The sequence below is a fragment of the Capsicum annuum genome, chromosome 9 (assembly GCF_002878395.1).
Source record: "Capsicum annuum cultivar UCD-10X-F1 chromosome 9, UCD10Xv1.1, whole genome shotgun sequence".
NCBI lineage: Eukaryota > Viridiplantae > Streptophyta > Magnoliopsida > Solanales > Solanaceae > Capsicum > Capsicum annuum.
This window is the reverse complement of record NC_061119.1, coordinates 183,525,155-183,544,533: the sequence shown is the minus strand read 5'-3', so window position 1 is coordinate 183,544,533 and position 19,379 is coordinate 183,525,155. Positions and strand designations below refer to the sequence as shown.

Sequence of the window (19,379 nt, the reverse complement as noted above, 5' to 3'; positions counted from 1 at the left end):
CTCATGTTTCTTGCCAACTCCAGAGCATAACGGGATAGTTGATTGAATTTCAGGGTGTACTCCTTAACGCTCATGTTTCTTTGTTTCAAATTCATGAACTCTTCAACCCTAGACTACCTTAACTCCTGGGGAAAGAATCGGTCCAGGAAGGCTTCAACAAATTTGCCGCACATAGAAGGCTAAGTATTCTTACCCCTCGAATCTTCCCACTCAATGTACCACTAATTTTCTACCTCTTTCCATTAATAAGCTGCTAGTTCCACCCCTTATACTTCACCCACATGCATCACTCGAAAGATTTTCTCTATCTCATCTACGAACTCTTATGGATCCTCCTCCACCTTTGTACCAGTAGACTTAGGCGGGTTCATCCTCATGAAATGACCCATCCGTGTAACCTCAAATATGACAAACATAGATCTAACATCCTCCAACCATCGATCCTGTAAAGCTACCAACTGTGTGATTATCTATATTGACTGCTTGAACTCAGTATTCGGTACCTCTCTCTGGGGAGGTTAGGTATGATTTGTCCTAGACCGAGGAGCCCTAGGTGCCCTAGGAGGACTGGTCTGAATAGGAGGGACTTATAGGTAACAACAAAATTAGGAGAGTGAGCCCGATTGTGTATTCTCATCCCATGAGTAAGATGGACATCTTCTATCTGGGCATTCTGATCATTAGAGAGGCGTGGAGGCATGATAGCTTTTTTGAAAAATATGAGACCATTTATTAGGGAATAATCAGACTCTACAACATGAACTAAATCAAAAAGAAGGTAAACATTCCTAGACGCTTAGTAGCCTCTTTCTTATAAGTATGGCGTGCTATACACCCATAAATAAGACCCTACCTAATGCAATTTTGCAGACACCCTGGGATCATGAACTGTTCTTTGATACCAAGTTTGTCATGACCCAAAATGGGCCTTGGCCGTTATAGGCTTATCAACTATGAAGGCCCAAGAGCCCTTGTAACTCGCAATCATACACCATTCATATGTAAAGATAAAATGCAAAAATAAATAACATTATGGAACCATGGTCAAACTCTGAATCCAACTTAACAATACTAAAGAAATTAATTCAACATTTAGACAACATCTATATCAGTCTGCGAAACCTTTATTACATACAAAAATAGTTAAACTATCTAAAACTGGGACAAGGCCCCAGTGGACCTAAATCAAAATAAATAACGTATGGATGAAATGAAATATTCCTTCCAAAATAGAGAAGGCTCACCAACTGTACACTTCACTTCTATTTGAAACAAATCTATGACTTAGTAGGACCCCTAGACTGAGCCTCAGACCCTAAAATATAGGGGGTCAATACAATTTTATTGGTATGTGAAAGAACTTAAAATAACATGTTTTTATGAAAAATATATGAGCGATATCGAAAGACAATAATCATAATGTGTAAGTAAAATACCTGGTCATACTTTAATGAACTCCAAGGCACTTCTTTGAAAACATGACTCACTCTTTATCTTAATTCTGAGATAGATGGTACACCCTATATTTCTATGATCCCAAGGGCTATATGTAATCCGACCTTAACTCAGTGGCCAAGCCCCCAATCAAAGTATACCGCAAGGATTGGGATCCTAATTTTTGTTCTAGTATACCAGTGTCTTAAGGAAAAGTACACGTTGGCTTTAGCCAATCATGTCACCCGAATCGACAAATTCGATTATTTTGGCGATGAGCCCTTACACTCAAATGCCTTCTTTGGGTAACCATCTACCTCACTTTAAGTCCAATTTTAGTTCTTTAAAGCCATTCATCATGTATTCAAAACATTCATCATTTATTCTATTAAGGGTATAGTATCACCGAGTATCATCATTCCATGACTTGCAAGTCCAAATCATATCAAATTCACAACCCATCATATTTAAAACATACACATGACCAACCAAAATTTAATAACATTACAATATAGTCATCACTTTGAAACCTCCAGAATATTTGGGCATTTACCCTCTCTTAGCAATTTTCAAAACAATGTGGTGGTCATGTCAATTTAATCAATCACATGCAATTCTTTCCCTTTTAAAGCAAGAACATCATTATAGCGAGAAACTCCCTCTAATCATATATAAACCATGTAAAACACCATGATATTTGAGAAGATCACTTTCAAATCCCAAAACATGCATTTAAAATCATTCACACTGAATAATGTAAACTTTAGTTCACAATAAGAGAGGGAATTTAAGCTCATGCTCTCAATTAATCTTACAAATATGCACAAAATCATATATATATATATATATATATATAGATATAATTCAATTTCCATGAAACATAATTTAAATCAACATATATTTTCGTCAAAACAGTCCCATGATGCATAATCTTCCAAAATCATATTATATACTTCATTATAAATTAAAATTGGGGATCTTTAATCAGGACAAAATATTTAAACTTATGTCCAAGATTTTTACAGAAGTCCCACATACCTTATATGATTAGTTTCATAGAGTGAACCCTTATCTTTAACACCTTTCTTAAAGATCTTAACTTAGAAGAAGAGTTTTTAATCTATGCGAGGGAAGTTAGGGTTTGTGTTGAGAGAATATGAGTCATTTTCTGATGTATTTATCCCTAAACACCTTTTAATCTCATGTTATGCAGAGTTATGATGTGAGGAAAAAGACTAAATTACCCTTCCCAAGTCTAGTTTGCATAAAAGAATTTGCAAATTAGGCACCGACACGCCAACCGACGTTATGCATCTGTATAACGTTAGTTCACTGCTTCATCAACATGACCAATGATGCGGTGCACTGATTTCACTTTGCTTCACTATTTCCAATGTCCAAACATACCTTTATTTTTGTTCAAAAAATCCAGAACTTTCCCGGCACATCCCTTTTATTTCCGTGAACATGAAATAACTTAAAAATTAACCTTCCAAGGTCGAAAAGGTCTAAAATATAATCATCAGAGGTTAGGGGTTCAAAATGTGACTAATTCCTTTTGACACTTAGAAAATTTTTCAGAAGATTGACCCTCCGAGCATCCTAAGAAGTGATATCAAGTCAAAAAAACTATGGGGCATCACAGGGTAGGTTGGTCGTATCCCTCTATGCACATGTTTTTAGCTTTTAAGATGAAGACATTTTGGACATTTCCCACCCTAAAACCCTCAAGTCCCAACATCTTAAAACATATTGTGGCCACTCATAACATACTTTGAAAGATCAAAACACATCAAAACTCTCTCAAATCTCTATCAAGAAAATCGGGGTTAGGGTTCTTTAAAGGTGTTCATCTAGCGGCTAAAAAGTCAAGTTTATTTCGTGATTCTTCTTGAATAATGAATGTGACTCTTTCCACATTGTTAGTTCATAAATCTCATATGTTTTAAAGTGTGATTATGGTTCTTAAATGGTGTTTTTGAAAACAAAAAAATTGAGGGTTTTGTTGCATATGCTTGAGTATTGCCTACACTTGATTTAATTATGTTTATACATATTTTTGGTGATGGTTTGCACATGTGGGTTGTTGGTAATTGTGATTTAACAAATGGGTCATGGGTAACCCTAAACTTCATGTTTTTACTTTGGTTTTGGTCATGGTAATGATATGCTCTGAAAGTGTTTGTGAAAATGCCTAAGAGAACAAAGTAGTCGCATGATAAATGGTGTTTTGAACTAAATATTGCCCTAATAATTATGAATGGTTGATAAATAGTTTTGTGAAGGCCGTGTTGGACATATAAGGATTGAAATGGTCACCTTGGTGGTTTATTTACCTAAAAAAGGAATGATTCCCTAAACTCTAAATTGATTTAAGTCTTTGTTAGATAATGGGTTTGAGTCCCAAAGTTAAAAAATGATTGATTGATTGATAATGGTAATGGAATATGTTATACTTAAAAGTAGTGTTGGTATGATGATACCAACTAAGTGCCTCTGGTAAGTAATTGGCTTAGCGGTTGCATATAAGAAATAGTGGTTTTAAATTGGGCATAAAAGAAGGTTGTGTAGCTGAGTTATGAAGGTGAAGGTCTCGGGGGGGTCAACACTAAAAACTATATTTTCCAACATAGAGGTTCAAATGGCCTGAGTTTTGAGTCCTCTTGGTTACTATGACTGGGAGATAAAAGTCTCCCATAATACATAAGGTGAAAGGTTTGAGTCCCTATATCATACTACTTTATTGGGTGACCAATTCGCCTTAGTATATGAGTGGGAGGTTGGAGTCCCCCATGCCTATGCGTAAGATTATTCTCCAGTTTGTGTGGCTACACGAACTGGGTCCCGACAAGGGGGTGAAAATTGGGTTAACCTACAATGACTTCAACTTAGTTTTCTGAGTCCTTCTTTGAGATATTAGAATTGTATAGATTAAGAAAACAGATGCATAAAAAGTTTGATTACTTGGAGCATGTCTCCATGACTATTGCTGATTATAAGGCTTATTTTCACACTTGATCTCCCTTTTCAGCTTCTAGCATCTTCACCTAGTATTAAAGGATTTAGAAGTTTGTGACGTAGTTAGATATAACTCAAATGATAGTTTAGGGTATTCTTTACATTGATTATTAAGCATTCCAAACTGAAAGAATTTATTATCCAAGCAACTAATAAAGACACCAAAAAGGTTTGTTGTCAGGGTGAGTTTAGCGGATATGCCTCTTCAGGTAGAGATTTCGCTATTTGAACTTTTCATAGTTATAATTTTAGGTTGGTTTAGGCTTCTTTATAGGGATTAAGTGGTAAAAATTTAGTTTATACAAATTTAGGTAGCTAGGCTTAATGGTATGTTAGTGACATTCTAGTCCCAGCTCATCAGGCCAAGGTAATTGTTCTACTTTTTTATCCCTTTTAATATAATGCTTGTAGCATAGAATGTTTTTTTTCATGAGATTGGTCATTATGTGAGGGATTTACCTTTAATATCTGTATGGATCAACACAAGAGGGTTCTCAAATTCATCTTTGCCCTACTTCCATATCTACTGCTATAGGTGGCTCACACAATATGGTGCTAGAGGTATTAGAGATAAAGGCAAGGGAACACATGGTGGTGTCGGTCACAGGGTTACTCAGTCTAGGAGAGCACATGGTCAGTGATGTGCTATGTCTGGAAGACCTGAGGCGAAGGATTTTTGATATTTTTTTATATAAGTATCATCCAGTTTGCTATAGATATGCTTTTATTTTATCTAACCATGAATCTGCATTCTCCTATGTGTATACATATTTTTTTTCTAGTTTTGAGGTTGCATGTAATCCTTTTGACATGCCTTTTAAGTGTTTCTAACCCCTATAGGAGATTCTTTAGTGGTTGATCAGTTGTACCAATCTTGTGCAATTACATTTGTGAGTCGTGCGACTTTGAGAGGCTTGATTATCCTAGATATGATTTATTTTGATGTTATCATGGGTATGGATTGGTTAGCTCCTTATCAGGCCATTTTGTACTACTATGCCAAGACCATAGCCTTGGGTAGACTAGTGTACCTAGGTTACTTTATAAGGGTGCACTAAATTTAGTTCCAAAAAGTTTTGTATCCTTTTCGCATACTCATCGCATAATAGAGAAAGGGCGTTTGTCTTATTTAGCTCATATACATTATACTAGTATTGCCTAGGGTTTTTCATGATTTCATGGATGTGTCTTATATGGATTTTTCTGGCATACCTCTGAATTGTGATACTATTTTTTTTTTATGTGGAGCCAGTCCCAAAACCTATTTCTATCCCTTTCAATAGGATGTCCTCTGTGGATTGAAAGAATTAAAGGAGACGTTATAGTAAATATTAGGTAGGGGGGTTCTTTAGACCTAGTATATCTCCTTGGGGTTCTCATGTGTTATTCATAAAAAAAAAGGGATGGTTTAATGCGCATGTGTATTTATTATAGGCAGTCGAACAAATATGCAATAAAGAATAGGTATCATTTTCCTTGAACCGATGTTCTTTTTAACCAACTTCATGGTGCTTTGTTATTTTCAAAGATTGATTTGAGATTCAAGTATCACTAGTTGAAGATTAGAGCTTTGGGTGTTTTGAAGATGACTTTTCAAATTCGTTGCAGTCATTATGAGTTTTCAGTTATGTCTTTTGGATTGACCATTGCCCCAACAACCTACATAGAGTTGATGAACTAGGTTTTTGTACCTTATCTCAACTCCTTTGTGATTGTTTTTATAGATGTTATCTTAGTTTATTATATGAGTGAGGTTGATCAGGTTAAGCATTTGAGGATTAAATATTAGAGATCGTGTGATGAGAAATTGTATGCTAATTCTTCCAAGTGTGAGATTTGGTTGGTTTATATCATTTTTTGGGTCATGCGGTAACTATGGATGGTATTATGGTTGATCCTACCAAGATAGCAGTGATTCATGATTGGGCAAACTAACTTCTCCTCCTGAGATTCAAAATTTCATTGGTTTGGCTAGTTATTATCAGTGTTTTATAGAATGTTTATCATCTATTGTGTCTCTTTTGACCAAGTTGAATTAGAAAAGGTGGTTTTTCAATGGTTGGATGTGTGTGAGAAGAGCTTAAAAAATATCATAGAGATGTTGACTCTAGCTTCTATTTTGACTATGCCCAAGGAGTGTGTGCGTTTTATCATGTTTTGTAATACTTCTGGTATTTTTTTGGATGCAGTATTGATGCAAGAGGGTAAGGTGATTGCTTATTCCTCTCATCATTTGAAACCTTATTAGATAAATTACCCAACCTATGATTTAGAGTTAGAAGTCATGGTGTTTGTGCTGAAGTTATGGTGTCATTACTTATGTGGAGTTCCTTGCGAGATTTTTTTAGACCATTGTAGCCTTCAATACTTCTTGACACAGCGAGATCTTAATATGAGACAACAACATTGTCTTGAGTTACTTAAGTATTTTCACCTCACTATTTTGTATCATCCGAGCAAGGCTAATGTGGTATCAGATGCCTTGACCCATAAGTTGAGTAGTATGGGAGTTTAGCTGATATGTTGACCTTGATGTGGAATTTATCCTATCTAACTAGATGGTTAGTATTGATATTTTGACACACGAGTATGTTTAGCCTTCATTGATGCAAGATATTCCTTGAATCAACAAATTCAGGCTCACCATTAATGATTAGAGTTTGAGGGTTATTTAAGATAAGGTATGGAGTGGTGAGGCTAGGGAAGCATCTCTTGATTCTGAAGAAGTTTTGATTATTTGAGGTCGAGTTAGCATGCTGAGAGTTGGTGGATGGTTGATATTGATTTTTGAGGTGTCCCATTGTTCTAGACCTTCTATCTATCTAGGGGTGACCAAGATGTATCGTGATTGCAAGTAGATTTATTGGTAGGGTGGTTCATTTCATAACTCCACAGGTTGCTTATGCTAGCAAACTATCCCATTGTATTGCATGCAGAATTGACTAAGATAGGTTCATCTAAAGATCTTTTGACCTTGTTTAGGTAAATTTCATTCATTTTCTCCCAAACTCGTTACGTTGGACTACTAACCCTTGTTCTTGATCTCAGATTAACTATCCTTGTTATGGCTCTAGTTATTAGATGAAGATTGATAGCTTCAATATCTATTGCTTTTTCCTTTTCCTAATATATACCTCTCCCCTAAAGAAGTTTAGTATATAATCAAGTTCCTAATGTATGCATCCACAAGAAAGACAATTATATTGAAGGGAATACTAATACATGCAAGCGCACCATTCTAGATTTGCCTCACACTTAACCTGTTTTGTTAATTCATCATGGTTCCCACAACCGTAGTTGTGGTTTTTATCTACTCATAATTGCAACAACACAACAATAATTCATATATGAAAGCATTTTCATGAACTTACAATCAGAAATAAACTCCAAAATCTGAACTTTAATGAAAACCCTAGGAATGATGTTTATAAAATTCCAAGAATATGCCATAGAACTTCACAAAATAATAAAATCCAATCAAAATAGTGCGTAACACATAAAAATTATTATATGAGAGTATTTATAGATAAAAAAAGTTTAATACTAAACAAAATAGGAAAGCAATGTAGGTGGCCTCAAACTAGAAGAAGGTATGATCATGGTGAAGACCCATGATCACCCTTTGGCTTCCATGGTTTTTAATTGGACTTGTCAGCTTTTAGGACTCAAAGGAATGGTGCTCAGTACAGCTCTGTTGTATGAAAGTATCATTGTGGTAAGCTGTCATCTGATATCCTTTAGCTTAAACTTCCGCCACCTTCATATCTTGTCCTTCATCCAATGATCTCATGGTCTAATCAAAGTACGGTCGTGGCTTGCTTGTGTTTGATTATCTCACACTTAGGTTCTGAAACCTTGTTCTTAAGACTTTTTCCCATAATAGCAAAGGTACTATTGTGGACTCATGGTACAGTCGTGAAGGCTTTTGTCTGAATAACTCATGGGGCCACTCTCTGATTGAAGGCATTATTTCCTTATTAGGAACATGGTTAGATCCCACGGTTTTCATTCCTTTTGTATGATGCCCATTTTAGTCCATTTTTAGCAAATTTTCTTCTCTAAGTTTCTAAGTCCTGCGAAAACTAGAAAACACATTAAATCCATAAAAACATGCCCTTATACTAATAAATACTCCTTGTATTAAGTATTTTAAGTGTCATAAGCTCACGACACATCAACACCCTCAACATTGATTTTTCGCATGTCCTCATAAATACTATAATAAACTCAAAAATAAACTTAACTTGGAGCAAAATCAAGATCACTATGGCAGTCATTCTTACAAAATTAGTTTTCCATACATCTAACCCGCATAAATGGATTCAACACCCTTCATTCTTATCATAATCCACCAATGTTGTGTATTTGCAACACAAGTACATCTAACACAAAGATATCAGGACATGGAATAACATTATGAATAGTCAACCTAACCTATTGACCAATATACAACCCAAGACAAGCAATAACTAGACTAAAACCCTGTGCCCTCACATCAAAGAAATCCAGGTCACTCAATATATGCAATGGAATATAGTGTTGGGACAGAATCAAATCTCTCACTCTCTCATTGAAGTAAGTTTTTGTGCATTTGATACCATAAGCTTGCTTATTTTCTTCACTTCAACTTCCGAATAGTAGAATTAGGATCACTTTAGATCCTTTCTAGTCTTAAAATGTGTACTTGGGGATAGGTATGGTAAATTTGGGTACAATGACTTATTCCTCCTTGTCACTATAATACATTTGGCTCCACTTTCCTAATTTACCTTAATTTTCTCCCCTTTTCACACATTTTATTTCTTTTTGGACCCCGAGTGTAGTTTAGTGTTCACTACATCTTTTTTTTAATTTTTTTCTCTTTCTTCTTTTTTTATTTTCTTCAAAACTCAAATTCTTTTTCCTTTTACTACAAATTTGTCAAACCCAGTTTGTGCGCACCCCTATACAATAGCCATACTTAACATAGACGATTTCCCTGAGTTGAGGTACATAGCATCCAAAGAGGGATGAGGGATAAAGAACGTTAATTGTAATGACATCAGAAGGTAAATCAGGTAGTTCAAATAAATGTCTCTTTATGCTCGAAATTTGGGTTCAAGGTATGAATGATCATTTGGTAGGTTATTTAGGCTATAGTTGACTTTTTCAAACACGGCCTATGATCCTTTCCTATCCTCCTATCCTACAACTTTTAGTGAGACCAACCAGGTAAGTTCTAGAACACATACGTACCAACTAGGTAGAAACCTTACTCACTCATACCTCAGGGCTTTTTTCTAAGTTACTACCGTATTTAGTTCATTCGAGGTCTAATAGGTTATCTTATTAACAATTCTAATTCCATGTCTAGATCCTAACTTTGGTATAATGTAGTACATGCAAACACTCCAATACAAAATAAATTAGGTAGGCTATCATTTTAAATAGATTGAAAAACATGTTAGAATGCTTTCTTAAACTTGATTGCACCTATTTTGCTTAAATTACTCTAAGACACTTAACACAAACACAAAACAAATCAACAATAAAATAATAAAATACCTAAATGTATTGGTTCTAATAATAGTAGTGTAGCTGAAAGAAAAAAAACATGGAAATAAATCCTTGATTGTGGTACATCCCACCCCAACTTAGAAATCATGTAATGTCCTCATTCCGTGAAATCTAGAAATGTAAAAAAGGGGTAAGGGACATACCTGTGACACTCTAAGAATTGGTGGGACTCTGATCTCATAGGGATATATGTGGGTCCCTAACCTACTCCACTACTCTGGTAGCCTCGTTTACTCCAACCTTCTCCACTGCTCTAATGGCCTCGGCTATGGAAGGTGGACTCATAGGCAAGTCGACACTAGTGGTAGAGGATGCACTCAAAGTATAAATGGCAATATTTTTACCCCCTATAACCATCATACCAATCTCTGTGGTAGGAAGTATCACACCACTCTCTTGAATATCTTATCTCTGAGGTCCATTTGTCTGATTTATTCTTTCTTCTCCTCTTCTTCTTCTTATCGGATCTTCTCCATCTTTCTTTCTCCACCTCATCTCCCCTTATCTTTAAAGGTTTCAAGTCCCCTCCACTACAATATTTTTTGCCTAAAGCCACACTAAATCTATACAACATTATAAAGTTTTTCCTAAAATAGTTTTGTGCACGCTTTTAAAATATAGCCTTAAGTTTTAACTTTAAGCCACAATAATTTTGACGATGCTTGTAAAACATTCTCTTTAATGCTATAGATTAGATTTTATAAGTGTTGTCATATCATTATATAATTGGCAACTCCTTTTACAAATATTGCTACACTTTTAGAATATAAGTGTTGACTTATAAATTTTATAAAATTTAAATCAAAATATGATATTCCTTCCAATATTTTTAACACAAAAATACTTAATTTCCTCTAATATTTTTAACACAAAAATACTTAATTCCCTCCAATATATTTTATTCCTTCCAATTTCTATATACAATAAAAAATAAAAAATAAAAAATTCATCTAAAATGTGTTGCACAACTGGGGTTTATCGTAGGACATCCGTATTAGACCCTTCATTCTCAAAAGGCACACACAACTATGGTTTATAACAAAGCATCAAATTCCTTCATTTGAAAAAATGCTCCACCATAAAGTATCAAATCATAAAGAATCGTACAACACAACATCAACCATTGAGTGTAAAAGTGAGTTCTCAAGAAACGCACCAACTTCATTCTTGGTTCGAATTTCTTTTACACTGAGTTCTTAGAGTCGTAATAGATGATGTTTGAGTTTGAAATTTAGAGATCAAAGGAATATTTTTTATACTTTTCTCTCTTCTCATTTTTCTTCAAGTCTTCATAATTTTGATGCTCTGATTCCATTTTCTCCTTATAATTAATGATTCATAACTTTAAAAAAATTGTACTCAAGTTGTTGAGCTTATTTTTTATTATCTGTTGACTCAAAAAGGTAATCTTGAGAATTCCTTTTTCATTGTTTTGGGGAGACTCTTTATTTCTAAAATGGGTCTCTAATTGATAATTTGCGACTCAAGAAACAACCATTTGCACCTAATTTATTACATTGATCATCTATTTTATTTGTTGAAATAGGGTGGTGAACCAAAAAGGTGGAGATAGATTAAAGAACTAGTCTTGATTTTTTACTATTCTCTTTGTTCTTGAATGTTTCTGTACTTAGTTAGTTGGTTCGTTCTTGATCTTATTGCTTTCTCTAATAATGAGTTTTCTTTGTAGTTTCCTTTTTTTCTGATCAAGGGGCATAATTGGAGTTCTTTATAGTCTTACTGGGATTGAGAAACAACTATTTGCCTGTAATTCCATTACTTTTATTATTTATTGAGATAGTTAGGTAAGCCAGATAGGTAGAGTAGAAAATCTGTAGCCAAGAGGCGTGTATAGTAATTCAGGTATTTGTACATCCTGGATCTATATTTGTCATGTATTGTAGTTCTATATGTACTAATTTCTAAAATTTCATTAATGTTTCTCCAGATAGTCTAATTATTTATGGAAATATCAATTGATTAGTACCTGACTAATGTTCTGCTTTTTTCCCCTTGCCAAATCTATTTCAAGTACTTAAAACTCCAAACTCTATTAAGTTGTTTGTTTTAATGTGCATTGATTTTACAATGTAGCCTTAAACACTTTCTGTGGCATTGGAATCCTCTCATTTCCTTATTCACTCAAAGAAGGGGGATGTGTAGTCTTTTCCTGCTGCTTCTTTTTGGAGTCAATGCTTTTTTTACTGGAACTCTTTTGACAATGTTTAGAAAGTTCTCCTGGTATTGAAACCTTATCAAGATATCGAACATGCTACCTTTGGATTGCTCGGTCAAATATTTATAGTTGTAAGTATGTGATATTATTGACGACATATATACTAATGCTTTTTTAAATTTGTAGATCAAGATTTGAGTATAGTTACGAATATTTGGTTTTCATTAAATTTCGATCGCCTTGTATGCGAAACTATATGTAAGTGTTTAATTCTCACTCTCTACTTCATTCTAGTACTATTGTATGTTGCCTATAACTTGCAACAGTCTTTTTCTTTGTAGTCCTCTTGCGTAGAGTATTTAATTATAATGAATGATAATAATCTTGGTGTTCTATTCCAAAATAGTCACATAGAGTTCAGTGGAATTAATCTAGATTCTTATCAAATGTGTGCGATCATTTCTACCCTTGTCATACTTCCAACAGTTTCGCTTAGAAATCTCAGTATGCTATCTATCATTTCAGGTATTGATCATTTAAGTTTATCACAAAATTTCCTGAATTAGTTCATAGATGTTCAATAGATGTTAACGTGTGTTGCATTTCTATGTTTGTAACTTAGCCAGTTGAGTGATTGCACTGATTATCATAGTGATCTTCTTGCTGTAGGTTTGAGTGATCAATGACGTTGAATTTCACTCAAGTGGAACAGCTTCAAATATTGCAAAATTTCCTGTCACAATTGGTCTTTATAGCTTCTCCTATGGAAGCCATTCAATTTTCCCAAATATCTACTCATCAATGAAAGAACCTTCAAGATTTCCTTTTATTCTTCTTATAAGGTAAATCAAATGAATAAGTTCCATACATCTAGAATGATACGTTATTATCCAATGAAAATGTACATATACAAGTTAAAGATTTAATTAACTTGCATTAGTTCATACTGATATGACATAAACTGACCTTGGTCCTTGTCTCAATGGGCATCCTAAGTCCATCCAGGATCGGGAACCGCCCCCTTTTACCCAATCCAACCACCTATATCCAACCTTAGATTGGCTGAATTTAGAGCATATAACAATATAGCGTAAATACTCTCATGAATACTCTAGGATAGGATCACAACAGTGCCTGTCCCATCCGAGTCCAACCATACCAACCAAACCATTGGACATAAAATAGGCCTTAACAAAAGAGAATACCAAAACATAATATGAAAATTAATCCTAAAATATAATATGATGGAACAGTGAGAAAGTATGTCTGCCGATGCTAGCCTCCCATCTTATTCTAATGGAAAGGCTGACACTAATACTGATCCCGCCCTTACCAACCCCCAACAGTACCACAAAGCCTCTATCCAAAAGAGTAAATAAATCCAGTTGAGATATGCCCCCAACAATGGAAAAAACCAATATTTAAAATAAATTCAAAATGTCTAACAATATCTATAACCTTAAATGATGCCTTCTGAAAGGATAAAAGCTCACCACTTATTACAAATGCTATCCCCAAGGCAATCACTATGTAGGAGGAATCGAATAGTCAATCCTGCATAGTATGGATATACAACTGATAGTAGATGGGTTAGCGAGTGACCACTAGAATAAATCTTAGGATAAGGATAAAATAATGTAAGTTATAAAACCAAGTAAAACCATCTAATGCACATAACTACATACATATATAAGTGTCGATAAAGGGAACTGGGTTTAGCATGCCTTTAAAATATTTACTTGGGTTGTGTAGCTTGGTTGTCCTAAACTACCCACGAGCGAAATGGCTTCAACTCTCCCTATTGAAAGGTCCCCGATGTATGTCGCCGCACGGTCAGGGAAGTATCACATGGGATGACTATTACATCCACCGATAGTGTGAAATCATGAACACGGTCCACTAAGGCCAATCATCATGGGTAACAAGTCCCAAGTAGAGGTGGAACGAATGGTAAATCCAGATTTTGATGAAAATTTACTTTATGCAGATTTGATCTCTGGTCAAAGAGATGATATTGATGAAGATAAGGGTCAAATAAAAATTTGGTATAGAGGGGAGTTATGATAGTGATGGTGATCTAAGATCTTAGTAGAAGAACCTCAAGAAGTGTCTGGACAATATTTCACAGGGACCTGGTTCCAGTGGAATTCATCTCAGAAGGTCAAACTAGAAGCACATATCTTCTCATCGCCTTGTACATTCTATCTTCATAATTGGAGAGAGGAGTTCAAATAAGAACCTAGGTTAGAATTTTGTACATTCTATCTTCATAATTCGAGAGAGGAGTGCAAATAAGAACCTAGGTCAGAATTTCCTTAGTTTTCAGCATTTCTATTCCAAAAGTGATCTAAAAGGGGTGAAAAGGATTCTAAAAGATGCTAGCTGGTTCAAAGTAATTTACAAGGATCCTTGGATATTTGAAGAATTCTAAGTTTGGGACCTTGTCCTCAGACCTTTTTTTAGAACAAATTTTGTTATAAAGTGGTATTTTGAACCTAACAAGCTAAGGATGGGATTGATCAAATTAACCTAACCTACTAGATGAATAAAGTTTCTCTCCTCAAAATTGGCTATGTTTAGCATACAGGTATCCTAGGTAAAATTGTTGGATATTACTTTCACTCAATATCATACCTTTAAAGGTATACACCTATGGGAACAACTTTGGAGGTGGAAAATGTGATACTCATAAAGTCGAGGATTCATTGAAAGAAAGAGAGGGACCTAGCCCCATCTCACAGGTTAGTATCACGAATGTGCATTTTTTTGCTTCTAATAGATAAAGACACATCCTCTCTCTCTGTGTATAAAAATAATCTTATTCTAAGAAGAAAAGGATGAGTCACCCCTAATTTGGAATTGTTCACATCCAATTCTTTCAAAAAAACCTTTCCTATTCTTACTTTTTCCTTTATATCTAGTAATACTCATTTCTTCTATTATCAAAAAGAAAAGTACGATCACAAAAATTTCTCTTGTGGAAAGGATCTATAAATGGATACAAATTCCTCATTTTCATATCTTCTAAAGGAAATTGAGGTTAGTATTAAAAAAATTCCTTTCTCAAATTTTCATAAAAAAACACCCTTTGTCACCTACTCTTCCAAAGCCAAACCCCTTCTTCACTGAAATAGTTGGTGAAGAATCATTCCTGAACCCTCAAAACATTTCTGATAATACATTGATGGATAATGTCTGGGTTTTTTAAAATATCATCTTGCTACTAAATATCCCATGAAAGGGTATATTTTCTCTAAAAACAAAAATGTTAGTAAAATACTAACATATTCTAGAGAAAAGTCTAAAATTTTTATTAAAAAGAAAGAGATTCTTGAGGGACCTGATATGAAATAGAGGGATATGGTTGTTAGGGAATCTGTGATCACTTATACTTGAAGTAAAAATTTAGAGAAAAGTAAGGTTGTGTCTAAAGAAGTGAGAAAGAGATTCTTCAGAAATCAAAAGGTGTTAACAGGAAGAATCTTTGACTCAAGTGTGTTAATAGAACCGGGTATGTTGGAATAAGTTAAGAGGTAAGACATCAAGGCTGGATGAATCTTATGAAAGGAGCTATTCCCATAGTCTTTGATGAGGTAGTCATGGAATTCTATTCTACATTGGATTTTTCTGAAGCCAAAATAAAGAGGACTGTTGTAGTTCATGGGAAGAAGCTGAATATTGATGTTGCATTACTTGGGAGAATTTTTGATGTTCCTATCTGTGGTGTGAGGTTTGACTCAAGGCAAAAACCACCAATAGATTTTTTTACAACTTCATCAAAGGTTGAAGGTAAATCAGTGGATGTAATGAATAGGAAATCACTCAAGAGTGAGTTGCAATTTGTCTTTGATTTTGTAAACAAAGTTGTTTTTCCCAAATCACAAAAAAAGAACATTCCTTCAGCTACTAATTTGTATGTTATGGAATGTATTAGTATTTTTGAGTTCATTAGCTCACCCGCATTGATGATTGAACATATACACAAAGTGGTTCTTAGGAAAAAATGGCAAACATAACATGCCTTATTTGTTACATGTTAAATAAAGTGTTTGATTACTTTGGTATTGTCTGTGAGGATGGAACTCCAGGAAATGTATTGCAAATGCTTGATCCGAAGACACTGGTCAAAATGGAGTGTGTGCAGATTAAATGAATCACTAACTTCCAAGGGGAGTTCAGCAAAGAGATAGAGGAGTTACAACTCAATATATGTGTTTAGAATGTAGAGATCAGCAAATTGAATATGACAATTCACTATCTAACTATTGAGGGTCCAAGTGTCATTGATGAGCTTAAAATTGAGAATGTTGACCTAAAGAAAAAGGTCTCCACTTTGATAGATTAGTTTCTCATCTTGAATCCAGAGATAAGGCATTTAACAATGTAATGGTTGCACTGTCATTGTACAGAAAACAATAACCTGGCTCTACTTCTTCAAACCATCATTCCAAGTTCCTCCCCTATTTAACCTTTCTTGATTCCAGTGGGTTTTTCTCTGGAACATTTATACTATGCACTACAATGATACTTATCCTCTACATATGAATGAATCTTTGTTTGTGTGTTGCATGTATTTCCTCTTTCTATTAAAGATGTTCTTCATATTAATGTTGCCCCAATGGCCATGAGTTAACTAACTTGTGCTTATTTTAGTCTAGGTTTACTATTTTGACTTTTCTATGATTCAAAAATAGGTAATATTGATTTTATGTGATGGGGACCAAGTACCCAGGTACAGGTGTGTCAATGATTGAATTGCAGATGAGTATGGTATATTGTTAGGGGGAACTATATGATATGTTAATTAGATGGTATGAAGGCAAAGTGACTTGGGAAAGTGCATGATGATGGAAAGCAATTAGATGGTATAAAGGCAAAGTGACAGGGGTGTGTGCTAATTAGATCGTATGAAGGCAAACATAAATGAAATTTTTAACATCAATTAACAGCAAGGAACCAGGTTCCTAAGTTGCATGATGATTGAATGATAGGGGTAACATTCATATTCCGTAGTAGTAATCACTCTAATTCAATGTGATGAATGAATACAGATGCTCAAAACTCTGTGGTTAGTTTTTAATCATCCAAAAGGGAGAAAATTTCTTTATCTTTTTTTAATGATGAGCAGCTAAAAACAAGGGACCAGGTCCCTAGATCATAAAGGCTTAAAGCACAGCTGGCGCACGCCTACAAAATTTTGTCATCTAGTGTGACAAACTGTATAGGTGCAGCTTGTAGTATTTTTGACACTTGGTCCAAGTGAATTTTAACCCTAATCATCATTCCACTATAAAATAAAAGAATTCTTCTCAATGAAGTAGTTTTTAGAAAAATCAGAATTGAAGAAATCGAGAGAGCCAGAAACTCAATCCAACTTCATTGCTCAAGTATAGCTCCAGTTCTTATTTGTATGTACTAAAAGAATGAGTGTTCTTAAGTCGATTCCTAAAGTGTAATAGAACTACTCATGTCATAAGAGTAATGTTTTCTTTGCCTTTTTGAGTGAGCTGAGGTAGAGTTACCTAAGGTTAAATTAATCAGTGTTGAAGATAGATTTACTACAAGTAGGAGGAGCGTAGATTTAGGTTAAAGTTTGAGTCGGTAATTAATAGATTGATTATAGTGAAATTTTCAGAGCTTGTGGGGGAAAGCAGTGTTTTTTCCTCCCTTGAGCAAGGAGGTTTCCACTTTAAATCCTGTGTTTTTTACATTTCTGGCACTATTTTGTGTTCCTTGTTCATTTAATATTTTACTTGCTTGTGACTAATTTGGAGGGCCCTGGTCCCTCTTTATGTGGTGCAACCCCCCAAATTTTCAACATGGACAGGTTGCTGCTAAAGTGGCATCAACTATAATAGATAGACCACCGCTAAAACGTCTCGATTGGGCAAGCCATGGCTTCTAAAGATATTGGCTAGACACTAAATTGGCCAAATGTCCGCTTTAACGGACACACTTGTTGTGTGCATCAATTAAACTTTGAAAAAAGCACCAAGTTTCCACCAACCTATTTGGATTTATTTGAAATCCTATGAACGCTAATGAACTATGGAACCCTATCAAATTCGACATTCTAGACTTAGTCATAGTTAAAATTTCCATATGAGGTTGTTTTAATGAATAATGGGCACCTCACCCAATGTCCATTTTTCATGCTTTGACAAATGGCCTAAAATGTGTTCAAATGCCGTGGGACCTAAACCAAAAGTCCCTTTAGACTAAATTTGACATTTCGAAGCTAATGGAATCAGTAGAATTGGTATAGAAGGTCATTTCCCTGAAGTTTTCACCCAATAGCTAATTTTCCCTCGCCCTCAACAAAAATAGCCAATATTGGTGTTAAAGAGAGAAAACCCTTGAGTCTCCGAATGTTTGACTCATACTCCTCTGACTACTGGAAAGAAACTTCATTCCTGGGTTATTCTGGTCATCGATGTACAATAGTAGCAAAATTTTTATAGAACTACCTATTATAACTAGCCATACTAATGAACTTGTGAACCTTAGAGGGAGATGTAGGCCTGCTCTAATCATGAATATCCTCAATCTTTACTGGGTCTACCATAATCCCATTCTAAGACACCATATATCCTAGGAATGTCACTGACTCGATCTAGAACTAACACTCTAAGAATTTGGCAAAAAAACTATGATCTCTCAAAATCTAGAGCACAATCCTCTAATCTTGCATATCCTACTCTTTACTCCTGAAATATACAAGAATGTCATCAATGAAAACAATCACAAAGGAGCTTAAATAAGGTTTGAACACATAGTTCATAAACTCCATAAATGTGATTGGAAATTGGTAAACCCAAAAGACATCACTAGGAACTCATAATGGCCATAGTGAGTCTTGTATTCTATCTTAGGGATGTCCTCAGCTCTAGCCCTAAACTTATAGTAACTGATCCTTAAGTCAATCTTATAAAATGTTGATACTTCCTGAAGTTGTTCAAATAAATCATCAATACAAGGTATTGGATACCTAATCTTCAATATCACCTTCTTAAGGTACATGTAGTCATAAAAACCTATCTTTTCTATTTAATAACCAAATAAGATCACCCTAAGGTAACACACTAGATCTAATGAAACCCTTAACCAAAAGATGATGAAGCTGAAAATTCAACTCCTTAAGCTCAGAAAGACCCATATGGTAAGATTCATAGAAATAGCTTTGCTGCCAAGTTTA

The 19,379-nt window shown here is 34.7% G+C and overlaps 1 pseudogene; it reads left to right on the top strand.

Moving 5' to 3' along the window:
* The first annotated feature begins 9,487 nt into the window (after nt 1-9,487).
* LOC124887146 lies at nt 9,488-13,030 on the top strand (annotated as a pseudogene).
* Nucleotides 13,031-19,379: the final 6,349 nt, after the last annotated feature.